Below are 27,900 nucleotides of genomic sequence, written 5' to 3' on the forward strand. Positions count from 1 at the left end.
GGTCGGATCGGACCCGGTCGGATCGACTCCGACCGTCGAGCGCTCGAAACCCTTTGGAAACGGCTAAAAAGCCATTAGGGCTTGTGATCGCGCAACCCTTGGCGCGATCGCGTTAACGAGCCCAATCGATCCTGTTCGAGCTGGGTCCGACTAGACGCGTGGTCCAGAATCACGTACGCAGTCAGGCAAACGGCCCGGCCAGCGGTCGAGCAGCCAACGAGCCAGTCAGGCAGGCAGGCAGAGGCAGGCAGAGGCAGGCAGAGGCAGGCAGGCTGGCAGGCTGGCTGGCTGGCAGGCAAGCACGCACGCGTCCACGTGCATAATGGGGGTGTATAATACGCGCGCGTGGAAGACAATGGACGCATTGTGCAGGTAGATACGTATACATACATGCAAGGGGCGTACAAGCCGAGCGTCGTTTGGGCATATTGACAGACTAATGATCGCGCGGAACAAAGGCCAGACCGTCACGTGGTCACGTGGTCACGTGATGGACCGTTTCCGGCGCGATGAAACGCCGCGGAGGACCGCGAGTTGCATTCAACCCCGACCGGCGCGACGGGCCGGGCCGGGCCGGGCCGGTCCGGGCCGCGCAACCGACCACCGCACCGGACCGACAGACGACACGCATCAATCAGCCAGCCCGACCGAAACCGCCTCTCCTCGGCTGAGGAGTCGGTGACTGAGCCGAGTCTTCTGCCCCCGACTTTCCTTCCCGAGAACGGCCTAACAGACGATAGTCTTCGCCAGCGACCCGTTAACTCTTCTTCTACCTCCAGGGGATATTAATCGCGACGCCGGTGGTCGACGACAAGTTGCATCGATTTCCGAGAATCCGGTCTGTCGTTTTCCGCGAGTCTGTCTCCCCCTCCCCCGTGACTGCGCGCGAGATGCTAAGTGGTAACAATGCATTCACACTTCGTCGCAGATTCTTAGCTCGCTGCCGCAGCGATTGGTTTCGCTGAAGGATGTCGGACTTAACAAGCTATCTGTTCTATTTCACGTTCATCCGAGGAATAACAATTTCGTTTTCGTTCGAGTTAGAGAAACTCTCATATAAGGATCTTGCCTCCGATAAGTTGGCGCCAGAGTTCTTACTTGTTCAACCCTTGAACGAGGCTGCGTTTTTTCTTGCCAGTCATCAGGTCATCCCTAATTGATTCACAGCTTAGAAACAAAAATGGACAAGTTGGGAAGAAGTGGCACGATTATTCGACTCGATTTTATAGTTGTTGACAATCGGTAACTATAGAAACGAGCCGCGAGGCTCGAATATTCGTATCTCCTCCTTCTAAATTGTCTATTTTTGTGTCAATTAGGGACAACTTCCTGTATATAGATATAGATATCTTATGAGATAACTATATTAAGATTAACTATATTAATAACTATATTAAAATATATAGTTATCTTATGTACATACGTAATTAAATAAATGTTTTATTCTGGATTAATTAATATTTGACTACAAAAAGGATCGAGTCATTATCAAGTCGCGACTTCAACGCAAGATCTTCTCTGAAATGAAGATAAAATGATCAGAGATGGAATAATTGAATTGCAGGCAATCAAGTCTACTATTCAGCCTATTAGAGATTAAGGACCATAACGTTTGCTTTGAACTCGAGCTTACATTTGATCCTGATTTACTGTGTAACCAATTATTTTGTTAAACGGCAATGACAAAAGTATTGACCCTCGGTAGTCCCGGTGATTTTATCTGATTTTTACCTGCAAGCGCGGAGTAAGGGGGCCGCCTCGCAATATCGTGACACGGCCGCGTTATCTAATTGGAAGAGGGTGCGAGACAGGGAGGGAAATCCACGAGCCGATACCTTGCGAGGCAATTCGTATCGATTAACAGTTCGGCGGATAGGACGGCGACCGGAAATGCAACGGGACCAGCGTGTTCCTGCGCCCCGCCGCGCCGGTGAGTGGCCGATTATTTATGCATTTAAAACGTCTCGCCGCTGCTCACCCCTTTCGTGTCTCTCCCCCACGAGGAAATCGAAAATAGCTACGGTAAGTCACCCCTTTCCGACGAGCGAAAGGGTGGCGCGAGCGTAAACCCACGAACACGAGGACGCCGTTTTTAAACGTCGTTTAACGCGTCGTTAAGACCAAGGCTGTCGGCTAATTTATGGCACAGCCGGCACCCCCCCGCTCGTCGGTCCAATTCTTCCGATCGTTTCAGCTTCTTCCATTCGGCATTCCCGTTCTGCACGCGATTCTGGCTCGCGCCGATTATTCTTACCGTTTTATTCCGCTCTGAAAGGGACCAGCGGAATTTCGCGATGGACACGCGTCAGCCCGTCGTGTCCGATTAATTTTACGGGTTCCTGTGGTGATTCCCGCGGCACCGTGAAATCGATGTAGGGCTTCGCGCGAGCGAGAGCCCGATTGACACGCCCCTTCTGTCCTTCAAAAATTAACCGGGGACCGGCCATTATACGGAATGAAAATTCAAAACCGCGTAATGCGAAATAAAACAGGGATCGATCAGCCGTCAAATTAAACATTGTCATCGCGCGGCCAGCGCCGCTCGCTCTCTCGCGTCGCCTGTCTTTCGGAAATCGAAGCACGCGCGTCAACGGCCGCCTTGTCCCGCGATATTAAAATTTGAAATCGCGTAATTAACGTTCTTTAAAGCCACCGGCCCGTGCGACACACGCTTTTCCCTGTCGTTTACAGCACGCCGTTACACAAAATATTACCAATCACAATTACTCTTCCACGCGTCTGTACGGTCTACCTACGCGCCCGCGTTCCTTTTGACAGCTGTCGATTTTTTCTCAGCGAGACTATCCTGCCGACGCTCGCCCGTATGCGGTTATTGGCAATTTGTAAATCGCTTATTAACGCTGAAGCCATCGCGGGCCCCTGTTAATCCGACTTGCAACGTTCGTGTTACATCCGATCTTACAAATGTTTTTTTTACGGTTACTGTGAAGCAACAGAAATATTTATTTAGGAATTCCTCGGAGTTTCTTGGAATTTATTTGGAATTCCGTTCACTCTGCTTTCGGTGATTAATTAATGATTAATGATATTATTATTATTATATTATATTATATATTATTATATATTATAATATATTATATATTATTATATATTATAATATATTATATATTATATTATATATTATTATATATTATAATATATTATATATTATATTATATATTATTATATATTATAATATATTATATATTATATTATATATTATTATATATTATTATATCATTATTATTATTATATTATTAATGAATAATAGTTAATGATTAATTAGAAAACATTGTCTAATTCGATGCGACGAGAAAATCGAAAATCTTACATACGATTTGCACTACGATTTTTAAACAGGCACGTTGATCCTTCTCTTCTCAATCATTTCCCTAATAGAACGAAACAAGTTTTTTTTTCTTGCACGTTTTTGTTTACTTGCATCCACAGATTCTGTTAACAGAGGAATCAAATTTTGTTTCCATTTAGAATGTCTGACGAATCACGATGTTTGACGTTATAGCGCGCGATGGGTTACGTGTTCCGTTCTTACAGTTTTTAAGTTCGTTCACTAAGATCCGTAAAAACTGTTCCATTCTTCTCTGCAACAACAAAGACCGATATCGTATTTATGCTTCAAAATTATTGACATCATCGAGTACTCGTCCATAGCGAATGTTCAAATGTGTTCTTTTCTAATAGAAGCATACATTACAATAAAAAAATAGCAGAATGTTTGAATAAAATTCAGCCTCATACAGTTCTCACCGTCGAGGTTTCCCGGTACAAGTCGTGTCCTGGTGGAATTATTTTCCCAACGTTCCGCAGGCGTTGCAGCTGTTCCATCAGGGGATCAAAGACACGCTGCTAGACGAAACTGGCTACAATGCTCGCGAAACATTGGCAGAATAATTCCAGAAGGACACGGCTCACACCCGAAAGCCGCGACAGTAAGAACTGCGTGAGGCCGAGCCATGGAAGCCTGAAATCTCTGATCAAATTCAGCCTCGGCGTTCTCGTAAAACAATGCGCGTCAACTATACTTTAGTGCGAAGTCGTTTCACACGTTACCGCGAGTAAATTCGAGCAAAAGTACCTGCACTCGTAGAATTAAGCGAAGCAATTTCACGTAGGAGGTCCAAGCGTGTTCGGCGGCACGGTCGAAAAATGAAATCAGGGTGACAGGCGAGGGGCACGAATCGCCGGAAGAAAAACCTGTGATTTCGTGGAATAATTGGGGGCGGTAGGCGGAGGCGTGGATCGGCGTAATTCCGGCGTGTTCGGGAGAACGATCAAGCAGCATTTGGTGGTTTGCTGGCTCGTTTAGACAGACACAGAGACGCAGCCGGTTGTCGGGAGGCTCGTTGCGGCAGGGAACACGGCGTTGTGGCTCCCTCGAGCTCGCCGGTTCCCTCGGCCGCCCCCTCGAGCCACCTACCACAGCTGTTCGCATCTCCGTCTATCCGTCCGTCTATCCGTTGGACGCCGTTTCTCCCTTCTCTCTCCCTCCGCGTTCCTCTCTGTTCCTCTCTGTCTGTGGTAGCGACGCCGCGCTTTCTCTCCCCTCGTATATCTGCGAGGAGAGCGAGAGATAGCGTCGAGAGAGGACGAAGAGGCAGAGAGAGAGAGAGAGAGAGGATCCAGGGTGTACACGTAGAGAGACGGTACGGAGCGGAGGAACAGCGAGGCGGTGTGGCGCGGCGAGCGGAGAGTGGAAGCCGCTAATGAGGCCGTGTGTAATTAGGGAGCTCTCGCGGCCTAATGAAGCGCTTACCTACCTTAGCTACTAACCCCCTTCGACTCCCCCGTCGAGCCTCCTCCTACACACCTCGACACCGACCAACGCCGAGGCCACGAATACCGGAGAGAAGAGCCGGGAGAGAAGGAGAAGACACGGTTCTCCTCTTCTTCGGCGTGCCAGCCCCGGCCACGACGACGTTACGGTTCCTCTTCTTTCTCACCGGGAACCGAGCCGGCAGAGGATAGGAACCGACCGGACTCCAAGACGATCGATCCTACGACGAGGCTTCTCGCCACCTTCTCTATCCGATGATCACGCTCGACGCCAGGACACGGAACGGAAAGTGCCGTAACTCGAGGATGCTCCGGCTAGATACACACCTTCGCACGACGCGTCGCCTTACCTTGCCTTGCCTTGCCTTGCCTTGCCTTGCCTTGGCCCATCAGGGTATTAAGCGGTCAGGGATGCACCGCGAAATTATCCTTGGATTCGAGTCGATCTAGAAGCTTCCTACTTCTGGGACCAGTCAGGACCGCTTGGAGCACTTCGAACCGGTGCACGAATTGTTTATGCTGTTTCAAATCGAATGATACAGTTGACTCATCTGTCGCGGTAGATGATGTTTCTTCCTTTACGTATCGGAAAAATGCAATTCCTATAATGCAAGAATACAGCTGTGTTTCTTTGGCACGATCGTCAAAGTCGCAAACGTTACCGAATAGACGGGGAGCATTTCAAGGTGTTTCGAAACAATTAAGAGATTGAACGTATCGATCGATGTATGAACTTTCCGCGAACAAATATAGGACGCATTTTAATCCATCCAGCAGAAGCTGCGAAGTTAAATTAAGCTCCTGAGGCCGAGACGCACTGGGTCGAGCCAGACCCAAGCCCGAAGTCTAATTTACACCGACAGGGTGCAGATAGCCGGACAAGGGTGGCGTTCCCGGGCCAAAGACGCAATAATCCATTAGTATCGCTTTTAAGGCCCTCGGGATTGGGGCCAGGTGATCGACCAGGTCGGCTGCGTCCCTGGTCGTCCATGGGGGGCTAAGCGTGGGCCCTTATCTCTCAATTCACTCAGCGAACGAGCGAGGCGCTTCTTGCTTCTGCTGGTCGTCCATCCTCGTTCGTTCCTACGGTTCGCCGATCTCTCGGCGACGGAGAGGAAGCGGAGTAGACGAGGAGAGAGAGAGAGAAAGGGGGGAGAGAGAGGGTTGGGAAGAAGAGGGTGAGGGAGGGGCGAGGAAGAGCGACGCGGAGGGTTCGGAAGACACGGCTACCGGAATCACGACTTAGCCTTCTCCACTCTTCACGGATCGACCCGTTATCTCTCCGGCCATTTGCATATTAAACTAACTCACAGCGCGCGGCATATTTCAGGGAGTGAGCGTGCGAGCGTGCGCGCGCGCGCGCGCTAGCTCGGGCTGGATGGCTGGCGCGGGCGTTTGCCAGCGAGAGGAGACGAGGCGAGAAAGAGAGAGTGAGACGAGAGACGAGAGACTGCGAGGTCGGGGCCCGAAACCCTTCGACGGCAAGCTTCCTTTTGCGTGCGGCTGAACGTTTTCTTTAACGGCCAACTTGTTTCCAATATGCATTGATAAACCTGTCGGCGCGGACCGCCGCCGCCGCAGCCGCAACACAGCCGCAACCGCTCTGCAACCGACGCGGCTCTCTGCCCGTCCATAACCGATCGAAGATGCCCCGGCCTGGCTCCTTGATTGCCGACCGGATCACTTCTTCCTCCGGGCCACTCATGGATCATCGGCTACGCGCCCAAGGTATCCGCGGATAAATTGCGATCGTCGCTCCTGCAATTTCGCTGCCGCGTCCAGGCGATCCTTCGCCGGAGATATATATTCGCGCCCCGCAAAAGAGACCACGATGGAAATTGAGCACCTTGGGAAATTGAACGACCGAGCCGGCCGCGTTCCTCTTTCTTCCACGAGCTTAATCAAATATCCGAGTCCTGCCGCGAAAGGCAACCCCTCCCGCTTTTTTTTCCCAACGATCTGCGATTCAGCGATACCTTTCCTACCGATTTAGGCGGTCTCCGTCCAGGAGAACGTTGCGCCGACGTTCAGCGATCTTCTTTGATACGGCTTATTAACATTTTTGTGGTACAAAATCGCGGACGCTCGGTCGATCTTTTACCTTCGTTAAGTGACTATTAACCTATTACTTCTATTAAGTGTCTAGACACTTGGAGATTTTTGAAATCGTGGACAGTGGAGAGGATCTTCCGTTTCGACGCGTTGAAGGCGCGAGACGATTCTTTACTTCGACGCGTTGAAGGCGCGAGACGATTCTTTACTTCGACGCGTTAGTCTCGCGTTAACACGTTTGAATGCCATGCAGGTCACACATGGGTGACATTAATTTTTAACTAGGTTTTCAAATTCATTTTTATTGCAGTGTACCGATCAACCTAATCGTCGTTAAGGCTTTTAGAATACAAACGAGTTGAACTAATATTTCCTGTGGCAAAATTTAACTTTCTAGTTTCGGTTTCGTTGGGTCTTACCGTGAACAGATTCTGATCGTAACGAAATAAACCGAAGCATGTGTGATGGCTTAGTTTAATATAATATATAGCAGAAGTTATGTCAAATCGGTAGTATTTAATAGTCACTCACATGTGTAGTATTTTGACGGAGATATGTGATCGGGTCTCCGAATTAAATGACTTTGATATTGCGAGAATTTCTGAAGTTGATATTAGTCACATGCTAGGTCTTAAAATGAAGCAGAAGTGCGGACAATTTCCTAATTAATCTAGTTTCGTTTGCTTAGGTAATGCTTAGCGAGCCGCATGCATCAACGTCTCGCCGTACCCTCGTAAAGATCAAGAAAGCCGTACCTTTGGAAGCAAGGTAAATGCAGCGAAAGAGATCTGATTTTAATGCCGGTTTAATCGAAGCTTGTCGAGTGCATTAGTCAAGCAATCAAGTCACGAACATATTTTTTACTTTGGGCGCCAAGCGGCCCCCGCTTAAAGCCGACGTCTAGTACCGCCGCGTGCCTTCTTGGCATTACGCATTCCCATAAACGGATTTCCCTCGTTTATTGAATGTTTACTACTCTCTGGCGAGTATCGCGTGATTATTTACGACGTGCCGACCACTGCGGAGCCGAAGCAAAGCGGGATCCTGCGTGCGCGAGCCGGGTACAAATTTATTACGGGGCGACATGAACCGATGGGTTTCCTCGGTGCCAACACGCTGGCCGAAACCGCGACTTTTACTGGAAACCACGATTTCTACGGTTTTATCGGAGTGGGGCTGCTGTGCATAAATCTGGCCCTTGACGTCTACTAGTCGTTGACTAGGGCTTGCGCTGTCGTATCTTCACCGAATAATCTATATTTTTTGAAAGAAGGTGCACGAGGCCCTTAGACGTCGAATCGGAGCACCGCGGTACTGCGCATCGGTCTACCAGCGATTACAATTGATTAATTTGACTTCATTGCACATGCGAATTGAATGTTCTGTCTAGCTGTGAAACCCAATTGTGAGCAAGGTTCCCTAATTACCTCAGAAACACCTAGATCGAAGATTCTCAGCGTTAATTTCGAGAACCATTCAAATGTTTATTAACTGCTTAATTCCAGGTGCTAAACTCTTCTAGCATTACAATTCCTTTCACAACTACGTTGATTAGCTTCTCAACAGATGAATTAAAAAATTAAAATTAAATATTGATCATTGGAGGGTAGAATTTTGTTTCAATGTAAAAAACAGTACACAACATCCAGATTTAGTAGATCATGTCGATCTATATTGATCATGAGTCTGACACGATATTATAGCGCGAGAGGTCATCTAGGTGTCCTCGGTGTCCACAGTGCAGCCGTAGAAGGTACTCATTGTCTGCGGCTTCCATTATTGCATCTTATACGAGAAACCCAGAAGAAAATCTTCTAAACATAACACTGTCGTATCCCAGTCCTAATGCTCGTTTTAATCGACTGTTACTCAAGTAGACTCTGAATGAAATTCGCGCAGAAAGCTTTTCCAGGTGAGACAGGGTGTCAGAGCATCGGTTATAGCATTTTCTGGGGAGAAGTTGGAAGCGATGCACATTTCCGCGTGCAAACACGGCGTTTAGGTAGCGCCGGAACGTGACGGGTCCGAGGATCGATCGCAATTCCGAGTAGCCTGCCGGTCGGTGGTGATAATGACTAAGAAGAGAAACGTCCGGTAGCCGTGGGCCCCGGGTGTCTCTTTCGCGTGTAACCGAATAGCGATGCTAATCTTGTCGCGGTCCGTGGATACGTGGAACGAGAGGGGTCTGCGTGTCTCACACCCATCCGAGAGGCGAGTTCCAGTTCCAGTTCCAGTTCTCAAGAGAGTGAGAGAAAGAGAGACAGAGAGAGAGAAAGGAAGAGAGAGGAGAGAGAGAGAGAGGGAAGGCAGTGTCCTGCGCCGGCTTTGGCTCTACTCGGGTGTCCGTTTCCAGTCCTAATACCCTTTATCGCGAATTAAGATGTTGTCAGGGTGTGGTAGCCGGCTTCCCCTTTCTCCGAAACGACACCGTGGTCGATTCATCGGATCCGTCGTATCGGCCGGACACCCATACCACCTTCGTGGCGAAACGGCGCTCACGGATGGGGCGCGCGTGGACGCAGGTGCGCCTGTGCCGTCGTCTTCTTCCGACGGGAATCGTGGAACCGGGTTAATTATTACCGGGAACAGGCAATAAGCATCGGAGGAATGCGATTCACCGGTCCGATTTAACGAGACCGGCATGCATCTCGATTACCTACTGCCTCGGACCCGTCCCTGCACTGCAACGGGAAAGTTAATCGCCGCCAGCACCTAGCCTGCCAGAAAACAGGACACCAAAACCTGCGTAACGATCCCACTGTCTCCTAGCTACGGTGACCAGCCGTTCGGAACTTGGCAGCTGAAGCACCCGGTTGCGAACTAGCACCCGAATGTTCTCTAGAGCCGTTCTCAGCTTAGCCTCTAAGTGTCGCTAGCTCATCCCTTAACTGCCCTCGAACTAGCTTCTTGCTATCCTGCAACTGTAGTCAAACTGTTGTTCAATTGTTCTTCGTTCTCTAATTGTTCCATGACTCCGCCTGTCTCCTAGCTGCCATCTAGCATCTCCTAACTATGCTCTATCTTGCCTCTATTAATATTCCAGATGATCTCCTAGCTGACATGCAGCAAATTCTTTATCTTTCAGCTGTTCTCCAACATTTGACCCACAGTGGCGACATTCGAGCATCTGAATTGAAAACTGTCCTCTAAAGGCACTCTTCGATCGTTCTCTATTTGTTCTGTAGCTATTGCTGTCTAATAGCTACCATCTAGCATCTCCTAATTATGCTCTATCTTGCCTACAGTAATGTTCTAGATCATCTCGCGTGGCTAACATACAGCAATCCTTTATCTTTCAGCTATTCTCCAACATTTGACCCACAGTACCGACATTCGCGCGAGCATCAGAATTGAAAACTGTCCTCTAAAGGTGTTCTTCGATCTTCTCTATTTGTTCTGTAGCTCCTGTTGTCCCCTAGCTACCATCTAGCATCTCCTAATTATGCTCCATCTTGCCTACAGTAATGCTCTAGATCATCTCGTGGCTGGCATACAGCAATCCTCTATCTCCCAGTTGTTCTCCAACATTTCACCCGCAGTGGCGACATTCGACCTTCAGAATTGAAAGTAGCGAATGTAACATCGAAATAAGATAAAGGATCCGAGTGAAACAGCGACTGATTGAATACATAGTAAATATACCGCGAAGTGACGACACAATCGGGATCATCGGCGTCGCTCGCGAACGCCTAAAATGATTCCTTTGGGATTCCGAACAAGGTGAGAACAGTCGAAACGATGCACCGACGCGTGCAGCGCCAGTATCGCGGTGATAGTGATTTGTGTCTCGGGAAAGGAGGATAGGCTCGCGTGGATGATGGAGGCACGCGAGCAGAAGCGGGGCCAAGAGATCTCCGCGGAACGTCTCCGGATAAAAGGGGAGGCGGGCGCGCGTCCGAGCGAAACAGAACAGGTAACGCCGACCGAACACAGAAGGAACGAATGAACCGGGGCAGGTATAGAAGAGAGCCTAAGTATATACAGGAGGAGGGTATTAATGACGCACGCGTGTTAACTCCGGCACGTGTTCACAATATTATTTATTATTTATGCTAAGTTATGCGGAGCCAGTCCATGGATACCATAGGCTGGCCAGCGGCCACAGTCTACCGTACGTCTGTCGGTGTGCCGTCATCGCTCGGCATATTTATATCAATTACGTGTTATTCCCGTGGCTCGGATTATTATGTAAATGGCCGTTCTGTCGCTTCGGATGTCAGCGGAGTTAGCCACGCGTCGCAACGCCACCGATGCTTCTGCTTCCCGAATCGATAGATTTTCGTCCGTCGACCTTCCGCCTCCATAGATCCCGCGGATCCACGGATATTTACTCCTGCAAGATCAATCCTTTCCTCCCCTGGAACGCGTCCGTTTCAAACATTCCAGCGCCGAGAATAGGCTGCTTTCTGCCAGACGATTAATGTCTCGTCGAGACCGTAATCAGAAAATGAGCGGATACGTTTCCGTTCGGCGATCCGCCACCCCCCCCCCCCATAGATCTCAGGAATCCCGGGATATTTACTCTCCAGAGATAAATCCTTTCCATTCCCGGGGCGCGTCCTCTTTAGTTTCATTCTAACGTCCGAAATAGTCTGCCATCTGTCCAACGATTAATGCTTTATCGAGGCTGCGTCCATCGATCGGAAAGAGAGAAAGAATCGATGCATTTCCATTTGCCGATCCTTCGCATCCATAGATCTCGCGGCGGATCCGGCGGATCCGGGGGATGGCCGAGGAAAGAGAAAAATTGAATTCGCCAACTAGGATCATGCTAGCACCAATAACGATCCAGATCTGTTACCAATTTCCGTGGAAGCACAGGACGCACGGTTGCAGCGCACTGCTAATTCGTCTCACGTTCCCTGGAAGTCGCGAGCGTCGAAAACAGTAATGAACAGCGCAGGCTGATCCGCGGCGACAGCGCGAACCAAGGTTCCCCGTCGGCAGAGCCGGGCATCCGGGTTCGTTTTTTCGGTTTTGATGAAACGTCTAAACATCAATCGGTCCCGAAAACTGCTCTGTAATTCGAGTTTAGCGGGCGGGGGTGGCCGGCGAAAGTTTGGTCCAGGGGTGGCGTCGGACAAGCCCTGGGGGATGTCGGGTCAATAGATGACCGGTGGTCGGGTATAGGATAGAGGTTGGCCTCGGCAGCGGCGGCGGCAGCGGTGGCGGCGGCGGTGGCGGCGGTGGCGGCTGCGGGGGTGGACTCGTAGCGGGTAGAGGGTGATGCATTCGCTGAATATGTATGAGGCTCGCGACACCCCGTAGCACACCGAGAGACGACCCGAACCACCACTATCTGTGGGTGATAGTGGGTATGCTGTATGTCTCGTAGGGGTCTGCGGGCGAGCTGCGTGGTGGAGCCTGCGAGAGACGCCGGGCTTTCGAGGGGGTTAGAGGGGCTTTCGGGGGTCGGCTGGCTGGTGGTTCTGTGGCTGCGAGAGCTTATATCGCAAGAACCAACCCCAATGGAAACTCAAGCCTCTGAGGAGCCTCACCCATCATGCACACTCTCGTGCTCGCCGCTTGCTAGCACCCTCTCCTCCTTCTCCGCCGACCTCCTTCGCTGCCTCCGCCGCCTCCGCGCCGTTAACCTCCATCCAAAGGATCCCACTAACTATATCGCGCCATCGCCTCATACTCCGTGTCCCGGCTAGCAGCACTCAGCTCCAGAGAAACCGTCCCGCTATCTTGGGAGACAAAGTTACGTCGTAATTCCTTCGCGAACAGATGCCGATGTGCCGCTAAGACGCTCGCTCCCGACCACCCCCGCCAGTCCCAGCCCCCCGGCACCGTTTCGCCTCCGCACCCAGCCTAGCCTGCTGCTATCCGCTCCGTCGCAACCGCGATTTTGATTACCTCGGGGCACGGCGCGCGTCGAAACCGCGGCCCCGCTTCCAGCCGAGACCGCTCGCTCGTAAATCATTCGCTTTAGAACCCGTCGAGTGCCGTTCCCGTTTATATATCCCGCCTTCTCCGCCCCCCCCCCCTCCGGATTTTCTTCCGTCGACGGCTCCTGCCCTCTCGCCTATCGCCGCGTATCGCGCCGTCCGTCAACGATTCCTCGCAGTCCCGGCGTTCACGACGAATCCCAGGTTCGATGGAGAAAAACGGTTCATAACCGGAGAGAAACCGGAAGGGTGAAGCCCGAGGGGTTGATCCGTCGATGAGAACGGTGCAATATATATGATCCACTAAATAGGGACGACTGCGCGTGAGCGACGAATCCCGCAAGACAGCATGAGATATTGCCGGATTAGGACGCATTATAGTTTTAAGCTCGTCCCGTTAAAAGCCACCGGTTCTCATATCACCCGAATAATTCGCTTCCCCTGGAGCACCGGGACGTCTTAGATAGAAACAGACCCGCTTAGACGTTCCGCCGGATTCCCCGTCGACCGCGGTCCCACTTCCGGATCTTCGTTGGAACGCTGGCTCCGAGTGCTATAACAAATAGCGAAGAGTCGATCCGGGTCAATAAAACGAAGGGGGCGGCTCCTGCGACTTACTCGGGACGAGTTAGGTACCCCGTTTAGGGTTCGCGCGGCTTATCAAGATCGTCGTTCGCGCGACAACCCTTTTATTTCGCGGGAACTCGTGCGCGATGGAACGGCTCGTTGAGCGTCACTGTTTTCTCCGAGGGTCCGGACGGATCGTGGTGTTCCAGGGCGTGAGGAAGGGTTGCGATCTAGGCAGAACCGCCTAACTCCCGGGGGTGGAGCCGAGTTCGCAGACCGACTGCGAGGGAGAGAAAGAAGAGACCGTGGCGATAATAAACCAGACCGGCCGCGCAATAAAATATATCCGAAGCGGAGGCGATGACTCGTTTAGAAAGGAGGGAGGGGACAAGCTTCATTAGCGAGTCCAACTTCATCGCCTAACCCCTTAGGCCCGCGCTGGCTCTCTCCTTCGAACGGCAGCCCCCTTTGCAAGAGACCAACAGAGGGTACCGACTGCCCGATCCGCAGCCAAAAATCCGAGGATAATTAACCGTTCCGCGGGGATCCTCCCCGAGCGGAATGCGGCCGTTCAATGAGCACGGAATGCCGAACAACTTCTTTCATAGACCCGTTCCTGCTCCCCTCTTCTTCCTCCACGATTCTATCCCCGGGAATTTCTTGTCCCGTACTAATTATCGCCGTCCGGGGAAACCGAGTCGTTTCGGCCGGGCCTCTTGTAACGGCCGGTCGCCGGTGAATATTTTAAATTGGCTTTTAATAAACGCTCTGCCGATGAATTGCCGGCTCTTTGGGTGCTTTCGGCGGTGCTACGTCGGTTCAGTTGCTTCCTTTAGTGCCACCTTTTAATTCAAGGGCGATGCCAACGGATACAAATTTAATTTCTCGTGTGGAAAATGGGACTTTTATTTGCTCCGGGTTCCTCGGATCTTTCCAACGTGTCCGAGCAACTGAGACCATTTCTTTGTACCAAAGAGAAGGATGAAAATCCGCTTCCGTAATTAGGGATTGACGCACGATAGTAGACTGTCTGGTTGATCTAACCGTTTTAAATTATAGGAGCTATTTCTTATCTTGAAATCGGAAACATGTTTTCCGATCTACATTATTTCCTTTTTATATGATTCGTCGCATCTGTGCGTACGAAATTGAGGCTATTGGCACGTACGACACTTGTACTTTTAAGTTCCTTAAATTTAAACAAATTTGATACTGTCAAAATCTGTTTGAAGCGTAACACCTCAGAATCGTTGCTCTGTTTTTTAAAGTAAATATCATTGCAGGCAATACTTTAGGAAATGTTGTCGTCCCAGCATGTTCGCTAAATAACAGTTACCTTTCTTAATACATGTCTCTTATTCAACTTTCTAATTATCAGATCTCACAAAATTTGTATAACTTCCCTCGGAATCTTTATTCAACTACATCAACGAGGTGGTTGAAACTCTTTCAGTCGCTACCAAAAAAGCATTAATATTTAAGAAAGTAAGAAATGTCGAAGCTGTTCGAGGGGTTAACGAGTCGTGACCTCGGAGAAATGTTTTCGCGAATGAGGCATCGTTTCTGCGAGGCCGTTGGTCCGATCGGTGGTTCTCGGATGTAATTCGAGGGGATGCGAAGCGGTTTTCGCGAAGGCCAATGGCTCGCGGAAAAGTGGCGGCCGAGAGGGGCGCGGGATCCTCGTAAAATCGGCGAAAAGCAAGACCAGTAAGTAGGGGGAGGGTGGCAGGGAGAGATGGTTCGCTCGAACGACAAACGGTCCGGGAACGGGCAACGACGTCCAGGACAAAAACTCGGCGAGAGCCCCGTGAACTGCGAGAAGAAAAATATAACGACCCGCGGAAGGGGAAATAACGCGCGACTTTACTACGTTCTAAAACTCCCGTAAACCGCCGTACGTCAAACTTTTCAATTTTATGTTTCTGCGTTTCGTAGCTTCCTTCCTTCGTTTCGCCACTTAGGCGAGCCGTGGGACGGCGGCAAAAAAGACCTCGGGCACACTGGACATTGCTCCGGGCGTCACTCTCGAACTGGTCTCTCTCCGGCTAAAATCAGTTTCGGAATTGTTTTTGTCAGCGACGGTCGTTTGCAGTTACGAACTGCTCGAACTTTGACCTCTGCATCCTTATTTGTCAACCCGCACTTTTATTTACCTTGTCGGACCGTAAATCGTGCGAGACTGTGGTCTTCGATGGAGATAGTTAGGCACAAGTTGGTCTTTGCGAGGATTTATCTATGATATTTGTTGGCTGTTGTGTTTCGTCGAACCGATTGCAGTCATTTCTTCCGAATTCGCGGGACGGATTACTCGAGCCTTGCGTCTCGTTTTTATAGTCGTTGACAATCGGTAATTATAGAAACGAGTCGAAAATCTCAGCGCGAATTAGGGAGAAATGCTATTGCAATCTCCATTATTCTCATATTTTGTTTAAATAGAACACTTTCGTACGATATATAATTTAATGAAGAATATCGAAGCATACATGTACACGTGTATATCATTCTTAACCAGTTAGGCTAACCAGTTTAGCTAACCGGTTAAATATCGTTTATTTGAAACTCGACCAATTGGTGTGGAATATTCAGGCTCTTGGTGAAGATACGATCGCGATCTACAAGATCAAATAATTGATTAAAGACATCTCTGAATCCCCGCGACTGCAAATCGTCAACTTCATTCCGCAAGACATTACATGAACCCTGACATAACCTTGACATTACATGAACCCAACTGTTCTAGTAAAGAAAATTCTAAGATCAAGGCAAACTTGTCGATATTCGATTGGAGTAACAAATGGCACTGACGCGAAATGGCGGCGACTTTCTATCGACTCGAAATTGCAAATTTGGATCCATCGGAGCAGATTTCTTGAACCGATCGAGGTAGCAGCGATTCGAACACGTTTCCTTCGAACTTTCCCGGTCCGTTCACGCGTCCGTCGACGTCGAGTTTCTTCGAGCGGCAATGTTTGGAAACGTCGGTGTTCCATGGGGAAACGGTGTAGACACGTTCCCGCCTGCGCCCCCATTAGATCTTTATCGGGTCCCCGAAAGAAACGCGATTAAACCTTGCGAGGAAATCGGATGCCGGTCCGGGTTCACACGTCCCGCTATTAAGACCCGTTGCCAAAGACGATCAACGGTCCGGGGACGGTTGTTTCGGTGACACTTTGTCAGCGCGTTGCATCACGGGGCCGCAGATAAAAATCTAAATAGAGATCGCCGATCCTTTGAGCATATAATTTGGTTTTCGATGCGGGGACAGCTGTCGCTCGATCGAATGTCTGGGGGTGTCGCGATCACGATCGCTCGGGACCGACAGCGAGAGAGAGAGAGAGAGGGAGAGAGAGATAGAACTTCCCGCGCTTTGATGACAGATTACGCTCGTTAGGTCGAAGGGCGGGCCACGGGACGCCTGCGAGAAAAAAAGGAAACTCGTTACGGGGAGACGTAATCGCATCGGGCTCGCTTCGTCGCCGATGGACATCGAGACTGAGAGACCTCGGGGGCTTCGTGCCTCGAATCACGCTTTCCGAAAACAGGATCCGATCCATTTTTTAACAACTCGATCCGGAACACGTTTTTCATTCAAAACTTTTTGGCGTCTGCTGCGGAGCAAGGCCTGCGTACGATTTGTTGGTGTGTAGTGGAGTTGAACGCTTTGCACTAAGTTTACGGAACTCGTCAAAATGACGGGTCGCTTGCTTTTTAATTTATGGACATTCGGATTGTGAACATATATTTGTGGGTTATTTATTCAATATATATGTTACTTGTGACATATTACAATAACACTCGTTCAAAATTTATTTATTCTGAAATAAATGTCTTATTATATTACTAATAGAAAACAGCTGCTTTTAGTGCTCCGTAAATCTAGTGTTAAATAAATGAACTAGAACGCTCGATTATGTTGGTATATTTATTTATGGCTGGGTCAGACTGTGGATCATTCGTGATAGTTGATTTCATACTGTTGGATCAAGGTTCAGAAAATTTTTCAACAAGTCAATTGCGTAAGACCAATTTTTTTAATGAGTTACTCGGTGCAAACACATATTTATCATAAGATATTTTTTTGTCGATAAATCGATATAGTCGATTTCTTCATAAATAAACAATATATAGCAGCGCTTATATTGACCACGGAATGACTAAACAGAATTGTTCAGAGTCAATTATCTTGTCTAAAATAACATTTTCCTTTTGTTTCTCTTCTGATTAAGTTCATTCGTATATTATCTTATAATGAAACTTATACTTTGCATTATTAATGGCACTGTTATAGTTTTACAACTGATTTGTAAAATTCTTATTCATCTTAATGTTAAGATTGACGGACTTACACCGATTGTCTGCAAATACAGTATATCGTTTTCTGTATTCACAAAAGACGAATCCTCTTATAGTCACATTTCTAGATGAATAAACAAGAATAAACGAACTCAACATAACAAGGGAATAAAAATTGAGAATCTAATAACAGATTTTACACGAAACAAGAAAACAAAATGAAGAGATGCCATTCTAAATGGGCTTACACCATATAGTTGACACAGTTGAATAAACGAGGACGATCGACCTAAAAACGTACAAAAATAGAAACCACGTGCAGCATCTCGTAGACATAAAAATCTGTCGACGCACGCAAAGTAAGAAGCATCAAGGTGCAAAGGGGTGAACGGAGGCCGCTGTACCAACAGGGACACTTTGATAACCGGTGGGGGTCTTGCTGGCCGAGTACCTGCAAGCTAGCGTGAACTGGCCCGAAGCGTTTGACGCGCTTAGGCAAATGTGGCACCCACTACGGCACCGTGACGCGTGAATGGGGAGAGAGGCGAAGATGAGAGCTGGCTCGAGAGAGAGAGAGAAGAGAAGAGAGAGGCGACACGGGGCGAGGGCAGAAGGCCGTGTGATGTATTTGTAAAAAGGTGTCGGCTTGGAACTAAGAAGGCCCGCTTGAACTGCGCCCCGAGGGAGCGTAACCGGCGGCAGAGAGGTGGCAGATAAAAGAGAATTGTATAAAATGGGGTGTACGGCCCCACGAGGCGAGAGCAGCGCGAGGAGCAGGGGGCGCTCGATGCCCGTGGGGCACCCTGGAGGTGCGAGCCACGCCATTTTACAGCTCTCGAACTCTCGTGGAATCGACCAAACGGTGCGAGAGGCTGCGACCGTATCGCGGACAAACTGTCGGAGAGACAGAGGCGGCGTGAATCGACCGAAAGATGCAAAGAGGGGGCGGCGAGGGGGATCGCCCGTCGATCCGATCTGTCAAATTTCATTTCACGGTGCCGGGACCGGACACGTCCGGTTCGATGGGGCCAGATACCGATCTGCCGACACCTACGTACGTGCGCACCGACGACTCGCCTCGACCCCCTAATCTGTCACTGTATCCTCCTGCGCGACGCAAGATCCGCCGGTCGATCTTGCACAAGTTCTCACCGGAGGAGACACCAAAATATCGGGCCCCGTCGAACCTGATCGCCCCGAGAAGATAGCACCTGAAATATCGATGGTGTCCACCGTGTTTCGCGAATTTCGGAGTCCCACTTTTCGCTACGTAATACTACGTCGATGCGATTCAACTTTTAGCTAGGCAACAACTTCCTTCGGTCTTCTGATTGCTCGGCAACTTTAGAAATTTCTCGATTTCTTGCAGCTTCTTGGCGGTAGAACCTTATTTTACGTAACGAATGCAGCTTCAATGATTTGGTATACAACTTGGTATAACCAATTGCAACACGGTGCGTCTAAAGTAGGTATTATGTAACGTGGTGGTTGAATTTGGAACAATAATTAATTTCATAGGGCTGTACGAAGAAGTTGTTGCATTTTCGCGGAACATTGTCGCACGCTGCTTTGATTAGTTAGTTCATCGTTGTACAGCTAACACCGCATCGCGTAGTGAAAAGTAGCTTTTGCAAAGATTGTCCGTTTGGTCGCTGTTGGTAAATTCGATTTAATTAAGAAGCGACACGAGCTTTCTGGACGATCGAATAATTAGGGGACCATCGTGTATTTCGATTTTTATATTTATTTATATTATATATTATTTATATTTATTATTATATTTATATATTTATTTATATTTATATTTATTTCGATTTTCGATACATTCGGTATCACCGCTTGACAAAGGAGAATCTCTTTTTCGTTATTCTACTTCCAAAACTGTACGGAAAGATAGTTTATTCATAATAGAGTTTCTGTTCTACTTACAAAGCTGTACGAAAGAGCTACTTATACTTTATAAGTACGGTAGAACTCCATTTAACCGAACTCTTTTTATTAGGACGTAATTTTGGACAGTGCCAATGTAGTGAACTTCTGCTGAAATCCTATTATCTGATCTATGATAATAACATCAGTTGTTATCATCTGAGGAATAAAGTGTAAGTGTTTGGTACTTTAAATTTTTTTGGTACCTAAATTTGCGGAACCCATAAAAATGACGGGTCACTAATTTCATAATTGACGATTAATCAGATTCTAAAGATACATTTATGATTTATTCAATATATGTATTACTTGCGACGAATATTACAACAACAGTCGTTAAAAATCAGAACAAATGTCTTATCGTTACTTTCATAAACTGATGGAAAACAGTTGCATCTGTTGCTCCGTAAATCTAATGCAAAATCCACTTGTCTTAACGCGAATTCCGGTTATTTGAACGAAAAGTTGCAAGTACTGAGTATGATCTGCGAATTCCTTTAACATGAACCTGCCCGGTTCTACGAACTGGTTGTCTCCCGCAGGGTTCGTATAAATAGAGTTCTACCGTAATGTTTAAACGTCGACAAGGACCAGAACAGGAGGTCCTGTACTACTCGCAATGCTGTACGAAAGAACGATTTGTACACTGCAATTAACATTTAAACGTGGATAAGAATTGTGTCAGCCAGATGCGGCCGAGGCGGCGAGCGTGTTAATGGAATAACCGCGTCGTAGCTCGTCGACGCGTAACAAGGAGCACATCGGTCGGTACGTAACCGTTTCCGTCGGTCTATTTCTTTTCCTCGTCGACGGAGACGTTCCGGGGGCCCAGGGTGACGGCTTTCAGCGCTCCCGATGACATTTTCCGCACGATTCTCCCGGCCGAGCGTCGAATGGCTGGTGGATGCCGAGGAAAAAGGGCGAGGCGGCGCGGCGTGCCCGCGAAGCAGCGAAACGCTTTCGGAAAATCCATAGCGTGAAGGAATATACAGGGTTCCAGCGTGGCGGAACACAATGGCGCGTTGTTAGAAAGGTAGGGCGATAAGAGCGAGCAAGAAAGAGAGCCTCTCGCCGGGGGAGGAGAGGCCAGAAAGCGAGAGAAAGCGGGAGAGACAGAGATAGAAAGATAGAGAGAGCGATAGAGAGAGAGAGAGAGAGAGAGAACGAGAGAGGGAGAGGAGAGCTTGCGGCGTCGGTCCTTGCCCCGAGTACGTGCTTCGAGTGACAAAGCTTCCAGCATGAGACCGACCGACCGACCGACCGTACGGACGCCGCGCCGCACGGAACGATACGGCGCATCAAGGTCCTCCACGATCGATAGGCACACGCTCGTCCAAAATCTGACGCTTCTCTTTCGCGTTTCTCTTTTTCGAGACCGCCACCCCGCCTCCCCGCCTCCCGTTCCCGAAAACCGCTCCGAGATTTCCAGAATTCTTTCCTCATCCGCGAGCGACGAGCAGGAATCCGCTGCTTGCATCTTTTCGTGAACTGCACCCGAGAAACGGCCAGCCAAAGGGAACAATCTTTACCGTTAGCCAGACAATGTGTTTGTTAACAGCCGAGTTCCACGAACCCCCTCGTTGCGAAACCGGAGGAAACGCTCGAAGTTTGGCTCGTCCATCGACGACGCGATTCTACACATCGCCAAAACCAGAGGCCACGGTGACGGCCCGATCCGATCGGACGGAAGCCGATCGCGTGAGTCAGACGCCGATGAATCCGCGGGATGCTAAACAATGCCCGCCGACCGACCAAAACCGACAATGCCGTACCGCCACGGTGTCGAGAATGGAAGCGGTATCGTCGCTCTATCAGCGGCGATCGCGCGGCCCGACCGTCCCTGAAACCTCCCCGGCTAATCGAAAAACAAGCTCAAACTGGTCGTGCACGCTGGAAATTGTGGTCTTCCGGAAAAAGGATCTGCGGTGCACCGGCGGCTGCGCTGGGTGTCTATTGCAATCACTCGCGATCAACGTCGGTGACCATTTCAGCCGATTTTTATAGTCAGTCCGGTTTCAAAGTACATAACAGGTACTTTGTAATTGTTATCGTAACAATTATCGTCTGGAACTGTACAGTCGGTCCGGTAAGAGAAGTATCTAACTAGAACTTCCTTAATCGTCATATCGTAACAATTATCGCTAAAAAAGTACATAACTATGCAGTCGGTCTGGTTAAAAAGTATGCAACAAGTACTTTATAATTGTTATCGTAACGAGTAACTTTTTTACTTGCGACGTAACGAGTACATTCTTACTTGTGACGTAACGAGTACATTCTTACTTGTGACGTAACGAGTGCATTCTTACTTGCAACGTAACAAGTACTTTCTTAATTGTATCGTAACAATCGAACAATTAATCTTTAATCCGTTGAACGCCCAGCGTGAATCTGTAGAGCTTCTCCCGGCGTGACGAAGTAAAAAAGAAAATTTACAAACAACTATAACGTATTGTCCCGAGTGTCCAGAGTTAGCCCAATTATGTTTACAATATTTTAACGAATTCCATCATAACTAATAAAATGTTATAATATTTTTGAAACAAATTTAAATATAAGTGTTGCGACAGCAACACCGAAGGTCAAACGACCCTGGCCATCCCTTGAGCAATTAAGCGATATACCTGCGACACTAAAAAATGCACCCAAACGAAAATACCCTTCGACCCGACGAACGGACGACACGACTCATAAATTCCATATTTCCCAAAACGGAAAATTTACAACCCGAACTTTCGAACAGTTTCCCACTCCTCAAGTTCCTTCCGACACACCCATCTCCAATCAAAAACGCTTCATTTCCTCTACCAAAACCCATCATACACCAATCAACAAAAAAACCGAGGCGACAAGCGAAAAGGCACCTAGAACGTTAGACAGAATCGTTAGAACCACCAGAACGGCTAGAACCACCAGAATCGTTAGAACCACCAGAATTGTCAGAACCACCAGAATCGTTAGAACCACCAGAACTGTTAGAACTCGTAGAACTCTAAGAACGCAGATAACGCATCGCTAAGACCATAGCTGTAATATTATTAAAGTGTACGTAAAGGCAACCAGCGACTTCATTAAACTTAATTTCATTTGGAAACATCGCGCACATACAATAAGTACAATTTGTTAGTACAAGACTGCGAAAACAGCCGTCACCCAGACATGGGTGACGTGGCGTTCAACGTGCTAAAAAGTATCTGATTACAGTAATTTCTCCCTAATTTGCGCTCAGATTGCGCACGAAAATAGAGAATTTGGGAAGGGGAGATACGATTATTCGAGCCTTATTTTTATAGTTGTTGACAATCGATGATTCAGACTGCTTTCGAGAATTGTTACACGAAGGTTGGATATTTATTGCGACCGATTATCACTTTTCAGTTTGATCGATTACGAAGGACTCGAGAATGACAATTACGATTAGCATACTTATCGTTGAATTATGTGCTGGCTCTCGTATCATAGAAAAACAAAAGTTTTTGCCGAGCGTTGGGACAGGATCAGGTCGAAAGTGACGTGTAGACTTCGCGATAAGATGCGCGAATAAATTAACCGTTTAGGTTTTTCCCTCGCGATGTTTAATTACTTAACGATACTTTGACCAACGAAGTACAGTAAATTCTCCCTAATTCGCGCTTATATTCTGCACAAAAATGAACAATTTTGGGAGAGGAGATACGTTTGTTCCAGACTTACGGCTCGTTTTTATACTTACCAATTGTCAACAATTACAAAAATGAGCCGCAAGGCTCGAATATTCGTATCTTCACTTCCCAAATTGTCCATTTTCGTGCGCAATCTAAGCGCGAATTAGGGAGAAATTACTGTATTCGTACCGATCTTCAGAGAATTGCTGTAACACATCGTTGAACAAATTATCGAAAATTCTTCCATATTTCAACGAAGATAAAAATCATGTTCGACGTTACAAATTCTTACGGTTCAAAACCGTTGGAACACGCATGCAACAGAAACGTTCGAACGTGCCGCTGTTGTGCACTCGCAATCCGACGATACGTTTCATTGGTTGATCTACTCCAGCGAGACAAACGATTCGACGAGAGGTTTAAGTAGAATAAGACGATCGAGGAAAGACAGTAGATCGCGTTCCAGCGCATCGATCGGATCTACGTCGGTCGCGTCTCACGATCGACACTACGTTCTTCCACGAGCCAACTCTGGAAATCTGAACATTGTTCGATCGGCGTTGCGCAAAACATAGCCGGCAAAAGCTCGAGCGGAATGCTCGGCGCGATACCGAGCTCGTTACCGATCCGTCGCGAATTATGAAGTCCTTAGAGTCGGTCGATGCGTTTTTTCGTTAGTCGCGATCGCGAGGTGTTGTCCGATGGCGCAGCAGGCTCCGGCCGATCGCTGTTATTTAATCTTCGGCGAGCCTCGTTACGTGGCAATTATAAAGCCCTGTCGCATCCACGACGAGTTTTTAACTGACAATCTTTTTTCCTGGCGGAGACAATGTATGGGAGGCGGAGAGGAGACTCCCGGTGTGCAGAGCGAAATAACTTTGGTCGGTCGTGACAGTCTTTCAGCGACGCTATGAACAATTAATAATGATCGCTGCTCCATCGCTTTGCTTATGTCGAATAATTTAGCTGTAGTTGGCGATGTTCAGGAACGCTGTTCGAACTCTCGTTTATCAGTTCTTTAATACAATAAAAAAAATTGTCTGCGTTATTTGGAAGAAACGTAAGTTAAATGGAAATGTCTTCCTTCTTTTAACCCTTAGCGCTCCATTGGCTCCGCTATGGAGACATCCGTCATTTGTTCCGTAAATCCGAAGGCTCAACTGCGGAGTAGTATGTTTTTAGCATGATTACACTGAAGATGCTATGTTTTTGTCGACGTTGGCAATTGTTATTTGTAATGGAAACGTGCTTAACGTGCGTACCATTACGATTAAAACATTTTTTGCCCATTTTTATACTTAATATTAATATATTATTATATATATTTATTCCATATATAATATTTATTATTTATTATTTATATATATATATATATATGTATAATATATAATATTTATTATTTATTATTTATTATATATATATATATATATTATTATATATATTATATTATAATATTATAACATAAAATGAATAAAATCAAACGTTTTCACAAGGACGTGAAAATTAAGATTTCCTTTATCTCAGGCGCTTTGCTCCAAAAATGTGCCGGAGTTGCTGGTAGGCAGTACTCGAGAAACGCGTGGAGCGCTAAGGGTTAATAATTGAAATAAACTAGAAATAATGTAGCGATATTCTTAAATCCTTTTCCTACACTTCAGTTATTCATCTTTATCGAAAATGCATAAAATCCGCTATTGGCTATCGATGTGAACGAATTGCTGGACACTGAGTAGACGGATGACTCTTGAACCAACTATCTAAATTTGACCCAGGTTCTGAGGTATACCGAAACTTCAGGATGTCTAAACGAGCACCGATTGTACGAACAATAGAATAACACAGTCTAGGAGGCACCGAGGATCAATGAAACGTTAACATCAACGAATCGGATCGAGGAACAGAAAGGTTCAGGGAACGACGCCGACTGTTAATCTATCCGACAGTCATCTCCAGCCGGTCGAAGCTGAAGAAAGCGAAGCAATGGCAGCTAATGGAAGCCAAGAGAGCTCGAAGGCGATCGTTTCGAGACACCGTGTATGTTAGGAATGACGGTCTCTCCTCCAGATATGGCAGACCCTCTTCCTCTGCACGCTTCGCTCCCGAGAGGCCAGACAGCGTAGATTTCAGATAGGTAGAGGAACGCGCGCGCGTGCACACACGTACCCGGTACACCTTCCTCGACAAGTACGGATGGAAGGTCCGTCGGGTGCGTAAGGTGGCCGTCGCGTCGATACCGTCACTTTTGTTCCATCGGGCGACATGTTTAAAATTCGACGCACGAAAAACTGCTGGCCGAGTCCCATCGATGGCCCTGCGAGGCCTCGACGCGTCCTCGGCCGACGAAACGCGCCTAGGTCTCGAGGCTTTCTCCGATCCTACGCGGGTTTCGCTTTCAAAATCGACTCGAGCCCTGCGACACCTCCTTCTCCACCTTCCCCTCTTCCTGCCGTGTTCATTAGATTCGGAAAACTCTTCAGTGTTGGGATCAGAAAATAGAGAAGTGGATCGAGACGCTAAGAAATTCGAAGTCAAAACAATTTGTTTAATAATAATTATAATAATAATAATATTGAATTGTTTTGTGGGCTCTTTAGATAACACTGAGTAAAAGGAGTATGCGAATTAATCATAGTGCTTCGAGATGTTTATGAGACAATAAATTGTCTTAAATTGTCTTAAATTATTCTGTTGAAAGGTACAAATAATGCAAAATTAAAATTTAATTAACTACAATAATTATTCACATTCCAAATGATCCTATTTATACAGTTATTATGAAAGTACAGATCAACGCCAAAATTGCCGTCACTGATGAGTTATTTGATTACAGATTTTTATGGTTACAATTATAGAGAAATTATAGAGACACCTTAATGGGATTTTGCTGAATATATGTAATCAAGAAGTACATACTTGGTATAATAAAAGTTTGATAGATAGAATTTTTGTCATTTCTACGAGACTACAAAGAGTATTCACTTCTAAGAACCATAAATACATTGATAACGAAATCTGACATTCGGCAAGTTTTCGGCATAACTATATCTCGGAGACGATAATTCGTGAAACTTGAAAGATTAATTCCAATATTATCATTGTAGTCTACCGGAAGCTTGCTAATAGAATTCCCAATATCTGTATTATATCAAGAGAAACTTAAAAATGTCCATCCAAATAAATAATCCCGATGAAATTATCGAATTGCGATGTCACAATTTATCAACTTTCATCCATCGAGACATTAAATATCTCTTGTCGTCTTCTTGAATGAATTATCAACACGCCGCACACTTCGTGTTTCCGAAAAACGTGCTAATCGTACGAATTTCCGCGATTCCACGTGGAGAGTGTCGCGCCGGGTCGCACGTTCTCCCTTCTACCGTGCAACTTCATGAGGTTCCCTTCCCACGAGCGCGGAATTCGCCGGGAATGGTAACGCGGCACGGTGGCAGGAAATAATAAAGCGATATCCGGAATGGGGAAAAAATTACCGGCGTATTAGCGGAGGCCGGCAGGGGACCCGTCGACGTTCCAGGCGGAGAAAGAGGAACCAGAAGGCAAAGGAACGAGAGCGATATCCATAACCGTGCGGCGTAACGCGGCGCGTCGCCGCCGGTTGGTGGTGTACGACCTAACTGGAGGTCCCCATTGGGCAATAACGCCCTTCTTCGTAACATAGTGGCACAATAACGTAGGTTCTTTATGCGAGTACAGGGCAAATAGATCACATTGCTGACTAATAAGCCCGCTGGTGCCGGTCTCCCACCCTCTTCCCCCTCTCTCTCTGTCATTCTCTCGTTCTCTTCCTTTCTGCTTCTGTCGATTCTCTCTCTCTCTCTCTCTCTCTCTCTCTCTCTCTCTCTTGCATGAGAGACACCGAGGTCCTCTGGCTCCCCGGCTTTTTCCCCGTTTCTTCCGAAATTCCTGTATCAATAGCGCGCCGCGCAGGGGGTGTCCGGCATTGTGATGGAAATGCCGGGGCAATCGATCCGCCTCATTATGTCGCCGAACCCAGAAACACCCCGGTCACCCGCCGGGACCTCCTGAACTCTGAGTTCCTTGTTTTCATGGGAATCCGTGGAAAATCGTGCTGGCCAAATATCGAGGGAACGTCGCGTTCTCTCCCGTAACCGTAACGCCGATGTTCCGCAACCGGAACGTCGACGAAAGAGTCCTGGAGTAGATCCCGTAGATCTCTTCGGGGGTGGATTTGCAAGATGGGCCGCGGTAATCGGTCGAACGGCCAGGTCAACGAGGATGCGAACGACGAGATCACGACGCCGAGGGATACGCGGAAGACCCGTCAGTCTATATTAAATCGTCGAGACCGGTAATACTTCGGGACTGCGAGCGTCTCTCGATTACCGGGCCTAATTATCTGGCAAGCCAGGATAGGGCAACCCCATCTCGCCGAGATGGAATTGCCGTTCCCACCGTTCTCCGAGTCACCGGCGGCTGCGACGGTCCACCCTAGCTACCCGGGTCATTGTTACGTCGTTACTACCCTTTAGTACGGTCCTCCAGCCAATTTCGGACCGCGACGACGACGACGACGATTCCCGGCTGACCCGTCAACGGCTGATCGAGCACCGGTTTCAATCGGCAAACCGATCCGAAAGCCGATCATCGACCCGATAGACGCTCCTCGTTTTCCTTCTGTAGCTTTCATTCGATCTTGCTTCTTTGGCCTTCAACCCTTGCTGCCTCTTCACGATTTTCATCACGTTCGA

At 47.8% G+C, this 27,900-nt stretch overlaps 2 long non-coding RNA genes across 7 annotated transcripts in view; one reads left to right on the plus strand and one right to left on the minus strand.

Annotated features, from left to right (window-relative positions):
* LOC117220074 (uncharacterized) overlaps nucleotides 1-27,900 on the minus strand; it is a 292,358-nt gene that overhangs the window by 249,736 nt on the left and 14,722 nt on the right. The window lies entirely within an intron of this gene.
* Nucleotides 23,314-26,371, plus strand: LOC143260148 (uncharacterized). Its single transcript, XR_013034258.1, has 2 exons — nucleotides 23,314-24,230; nucleotides 24,829-26,371. It is a non-coding gene; the product is annotated as an uncharacterized LOC143260148 (long non-coding RNA).

The sequence above is a fragment of the Megalopta genalis genome, chromosome 10 (genome assembly GCF_051020955.1).
Source record: "Megalopta genalis isolate 19385.01 chromosome 10, iyMegGena1_principal, whole genome shotgun sequence".
Classification (NCBI taxonomy): domain Eukaryota; kingdom Metazoa; phylum Arthropoda; class Insecta; order Hymenoptera; family Halictidae; genus Megalopta; species Megalopta genalis.